The following is a 6,151-nucleotide window of genomic DNA, read 5'->3' as shown; positions in this document are numbered from 1 at the left end:
GTGGCGCAAAGCATTCTGGGAAAAGCAACTAAACACGTTTAGTCATGTATTTGTCCATAGTTTACACATGAGATGAAAGAGACAGTATGACGTATTGAGCACCTGGGATTCCTCATGTGTATGTGAGGGGCAGAGGAACCGGATCCCAAGTGTGCGTCCCAGGTGCTATAGGTTTCAAAGCATGCAGGGGAATAGGCACCCCACCCTGACACGTATAGAAGACTGGATAGGGAGATATAAATAGCAATGGGGAGACTCTTGTACTTGGTGTGGCTCTATCCATATAGTGGGGCCAGCAGGTGCAGCAATAGAAGCTCAGCCTGGGGAGACTGGATTTAGCATTTCCTCTCCATTTTGATAACTATCCATAATCATTTCTGCAAAATACTTCTATGATACCTATGTATGTTTTTTACTTGTACTATATTATACTATCAAGTATCAGTGTACACATACAATGTGACCTGTTACATTAATACAGAGGCCAGATCTCTAATAGCCACTGTCCCCTGATATTACACTTTTTTACAATCACTTTGGCACTCATTTCAGAACCTTGATGTCATTTTTCAAAACTCTAGACACTAAACTCACACTCGATGATCAAAATGCACATTTTTCAAAACTCTAACACTTTTTTACAATTGCTTGGATACAATACACATCAACCTCAGATCATTTGTTCATTGAACAAAAATGACACAACTTACATCAAAGTATTACCATTTCAAAATGCAATTCACACATTACATCTGAGATCACTGTCTATTCATTTCATTACAAAGATCTAACTATCAATTGATACAGCTGCTCAAAATGATAAGTGACTGTTGCATTACTCTTAATGCATAATTTTATGGAAACTGACAAACAATATTCCATGTTTCGATCATGAAAGTTTCAGGATAATGAGATCCATTGACACCAATAACCGAGGAGCATGAACCAGTTGGACTACATTATCTATGGATGTAATATTTCATCATCATTCATCATCATGTAGCACTTTTCCACACCATGTTTTCAGTGTGGAAGGAAAGTTAGAAATTCTTTCTCTAATACCTGTTTTTCTCTCTTGTATACTTAAGAAAGATAAGGTCAAGCTAGAAGGTCAGGCCAGAAGGTAGTTTGATTTCTGTTTGTTATTTACGATGAGAATCTTGGAGACAATGTCAAACAGTATGATTGAAGTGCCTGCTCCCTAATCCATGTGTTGATCTATGAACTCTGTCCTATAATGATATAAATTCTGCTTAGCTAACTTTTAAGATAACATAGTAATGACTTTCTGATTATAACCAGCTCTTTGATTTTTGTATATAAAAGCTCTGACTGTTAAAATGAAGGCAGAGCGACTTTGGGATCTACTTGAGTCACTGTTCCTCTCCACGCTGCATGTATTAAAGGCATTGCAACTAACGCTCCAACCTGGTTGAAGATGATTGTTCTTCCACATCAGATTTGACATTACTGTATGTATGCAGGCCCTTGTAATTGCTTTTCCAATACTGCCAACTGGTTATTGATGATTGATTTCACATTGTGGTACGAGTATCGAGTGAAATGAGTGCTATCCACCCCAGCAACACAGTGATAACATGGAGCCGGCAAGTCATCCAGGTCACAATAGAGGTCAAGCAGTGGGAGGAGGAAGACGTGGTGGTCAAAGGAATGGAAGGGGACATGCACCCCTTCTGAGAGGTGGTCGTGGGCCTCGTCATAGAGGAGGGCTTAGGCCTCACCAGAGAGGCAGCCATGGGCCTCATTTGAGAGGTGTTGGGGGAACGTGGTAGAGGACAAGGCCACGGACCAGACAGCGGCAGCAACAGCAAATAGTGTCCAGTGAAATCCGAGAAATAGTTGTAGAGCATGTTGTAAATCATGGCATGACCATGACTGAGGCAGCTACAATGATTCAATCAAACCTCAGAATCAACTCAGGATCAACTGTGGCCTCAATCATCAGAAATGTCCGTACTGAGAAGCGGCAAGTCTTCAGCATGCACTAAACATTAGGCTACTCTCAATTGTCAAATGACTGTATACTGCATACCAATGTGTAGCACAGAGTATAGTGTGCCTTTTGAAAGAAATGCAGACAGAGTGAAGCAGCTGATGACTGAGTATGTTCAGGTATGTTCAGTTTCAAGATGCCTCTTGTGAAAAATGGTTGTGAGAACCTGAACCTGAACACAGGGCTGATGGAAATTTAGAAGTACAGTAATCAATCCTTTGTTTTGCTTTTTACACTAAGCCAGGTGAGGAACACTGCAGTTGACATTTTACTGTAGTTTTGTTCTTTTTTGTAGCTAATTATTGTTGCATGGATTCAAAGAAACCTATGGTGTGATTTGATTGTATTGCATCAATACATTTCAGATTTTGTTCAATGATTCCACTGTGTCTGTAGTATTCTCTCTACTAGTCCTTTTACAGTGATGTATTTATGTGTAGTACCATAATGAAACATGTATCACATATTTTGTACTACAATATTTAATGATTGTACGAACAACTACACAGTGAAACTATCGGTATCTTCTGTGTTACTATGTTACTATGGTATTTCATGATAAATGAGTTATTTGAACCAACAAGTCTGCAAGTGCAAGGTTTCTTTAAAGATATGAAAGGCTGTTCAATGTTCAAAACATTGTATTGTGCAGTGTTACAAGTGATGACCGTTTTGAGTTTTGTGTCTAGTTTTGAAAAATGACATCAAGGTTCTGAAATTAGTGACAAAGTGATTGTAAAAAACTGTATATTCATCCTATTTAATGTGCTCTTTTAAAATGTACTTTTCTTTTTTATGTTGCCATTTCTGTTCTACCAATGTTTCAGTTGTTAGCCAAAGATTGACAGAGTACATCTCATACACACAGGCCAGACAGCAAGGATTTCTTTTTGAAATTCAATTACAAATGCTGCATGAATTCATCAATACGATTAGAGCTCCTGAAAACTCACTCTACAGCATCTCATTAGCAGTGAAAAGAAACCAAGAAAGTTGGGACAGTCGACTGTTTACCACTATGTAACATCACCTTTTCTTTTAATAACACTTATTAAGCACTTGGGCACTGAAGACACCACTTGGTTAAGTTTAGCAAGTGGGATTTCCCCCCATTCATCCATTATGCATTTCCTCAGCTGCGCAACTGCACAGGGCCTTCGTTGTCTTAATTTGCACTTCATAGTGCGCCACACATTCTCAATTCGGAGACAGGTCAGGACTGCAGGCAGGCCATGCTAGCACCCGCACTCTCTGCCTACGCAACCATGCGCTTGTAATCTGGGCAGAATGTGGTTTGGCGTTATCCTGCTGAAAAATGCAGGGACGTCCCTGGAGAAGATGATGTCTGGATGGCAGCATATGTTGCTCCAAAATGTGTACATCTCTTTCTGCAAAAATGGTGCCCTCACAGATGTGCGAGTTACATGACAGACAGACACTCATACACACTGTCACACCCACACACACACACACACTTTCACAGACAGACACACGCACACACACACACACACACACACACACACACACACACACACACACACACACACACACTTTCACAGACACACACACACACACACACACTTTCACACAGAGACAGACACACACACACTTACATACATACATACATACATACATACAGTGAGGGAAAAAAGTATTTGATCCCCTGCTGATTTTGTGCGTTTGCCCACTCACAAAGAAATGATCAGTCTATAATTTTAATGGTAGGTGTATTTTAACAGTGAGAGACAGAATAACAGCCAAAAAATCCAGAAAAACGCATTTCAAAAAAGTTATAAATTGATTTGCATGTTAATGAGGGAAATAAGTATTTGATCCCCTATCAATCAGCAAGATTTCTGGCTCCCAGCTGTCTTTCATACAGGTAACGAGCTGAGATTAGGTGCACTCTCTTAAAGGGAGTGCTCCTAATCTCAGCTCGTTACCTGTATAAAAGACACCTGTCCACAGAAGCAATCAATCAATCAGATTCCAAACTCTCCACCATGGCCAAGACCAAAGAGCTGTCCAAGGATGTCAGGGACAAGATTGTAGACCTACACAAGGCTGGAATGGGCTACAAGACCATCACCAAGCAGCTTGGTGAGAAGGTGACAACAGTTGGTGCGATTATTCGCAAATGGAAGAAACACAAAATAACTGTCAGTCTCCCTCAGTCTGGGGCTCCATGCAAGATCTCACCTCGTGGAGTTTCAATGATCATGAGAACGGTGAGGAATCAGCCCAGAACTACATGGGAGGATCTTGTTAATGATCTCAAGGTAGCTGGGACCATAGTCACCAAGAAAACAATTGGTAACACACTACGCCATGAAGGACTGAAATCCTGCAGCGCCCGCAAGGTCCCCCTGCTCAAGAAAGCACATGTACAGGCCCGTCTGAAGTTTGCCAATGAACATCTGAATGATTCAGAGGAGAACTGGGTGAAAGTGGTCTCAGATGAGACCAAAATCAAGCTCTTTGCCATCAACTCAACTCGCCGTGTTTGGAGGAGGAGGAATGACCCCAAGAACACCATTCCCACCATCAAACAAGGAGGTGGAAACATTATGCTTTGGGGCTGTTTTTCTGCTAAGGGGACAGGACAACTGCACCGCATCAAAGGGACGATGGACGGGGCCATGTACCGTCAAATCATGGGTGAGAACCTCCTTCCCTAAGACAGGGCATTGAAAATGGGTCAAATACTTATTTCCCTCATTAACATGCAAATCAATTTATAACTTTTTTGAAATGCATTTTTCTGGATTTTGTGGCTGTTATTCTGTCTCTCACTGTTAAAATACACCTACCATTAAAATTATAGACTGATCATTTCTTTGTCAGTGGGCAAACGTACAAAATCAGCAGGGGATCAAATACTTTTTTCCCCCACTGTACATACATATATATGGAAAAGAAACATTACAAGTATAAATCACAATAAGATGTAATAAAGTACAGATAAACAAAATGTAATAAAATGTGATCTTTTTGAAAATGCAGGGACGTCACTGGAAAAGATGATGTCTGGATGGCAGCATATGTTGCTCCAAAATGTGTACATCTCTTCTGCAAAAATGGTGCCCTCACAGATGTGCGAGTTACATGACAGACAGACAGACAGACACTCACACCCACACACACACTTTCACAGACAGACATACACACACACACACACACACTCACTTTCACACAGAGACAGGCACACACACACACACATACATACATACATACATATGGAAAAGAAACAATACATTTATAAATCACAATAAGATGTAATAAAGTACAGAAAAACTAAATGTAAGAAAATGTGATCTTTAATACACACAAATATGTATGGCTGGTCGGATGCGTCTTGGACTCGGGTTCCTCTTCATTACGTATAACGCTTTTGCCTTTTGCTAAAGCTTTCCGTGGAGGGGATCGTGGGTGAGTTTGTACCATTTTTGGGAGGATCTGCCTTGTTGGGGCGGAGCTGTGATCCAGGTGAACAGCAGATCGGGCATAGGTGGGCATGTGGGCAGAGGAGTAGGAAGGCCGGTCAAGCAAATAAGCTTGCTAAGGTACACAGCAGCAGCAAGCAGCCCCCACATCCAGCCAGCCAGCCAGTCTGGCTGGCAGTGACTGAGTGGTTGACAGACGGCAAGCAACGGAATGTACGTGCTCTGTGATGTCATAGCAGTCAGCTGAGAGAGGCTCGTGATGTCATCGCTGAGCTGGCTGGCTGGCTGGCTCTGTGTGTGTGTGTGTGTGTGTGTGTGTCTATGTCTGTCTGTTTTTCTGTTTGTCAGTCTGTCTGTCTGTCTCTCTCTCTCTCTCTCCCTCTCAATTCTATTCATTTGTATTGTCAAAGCAATTGGACATACATACATACATATATATATATATATATATGTAGCGTAAGGTACACTTTTAAATTTCAATTAAAGAAGTGAATTCATAGTATCACCTTATCACAAATCCTGGAGTCTTGTAGAACTCAATTTCTGTAATCATTGGACGCAGACACCAATTCCAAAGATATAAATTGTCAAATTTATTTAAAAACAAAGACTAAATGTAGCACTACACTAACTATACAAAATGGAAAAACTAATTAAAATTCAACTCTAGATCAACAAATCAAAGACAAATCAC

The 6,151-nt window shown here is 40.8% G+C and overlaps 1 non-coding gene across 1 annotated transcript; it reads left to right on the top strand.

Moving 5' to 3' along the window:
- The first annotated feature begins 5,371 nt into the window (after positions 1–5,371).
- On the top strand, positions 5,372–5,486 carry LOC136762285 (U5 spliceosomal RNA). The gene has a single exon (XR_010820491.1). It is a non-coding gene; the product is annotated as a U5 spliceosomal RNA (small nuclear RNA).
- The last annotated feature ends 665 nt before the right edge of the window (positions 5,487–6,151 follow it).

The sequence above is a fragment of the Amia ocellicauda genome, chromosome 10 (assembly GCF_036373705.1).
Source record: "Amia ocellicauda isolate fAmiCal2 chromosome 10, fAmiCal2.hap1, whole genome shotgun sequence".
Taxonomy (NCBI): domain Eukaryota; kingdom Metazoa; phylum Chordata; class Actinopteri; order Amiiformes; family Amiidae; genus Amia; species Amia ocellicauda.
The sequence above is the reverse complement of the archived record's forward strand: the minus strand, read 5'-3'. Positions and strand labels throughout refer to the sequence as shown.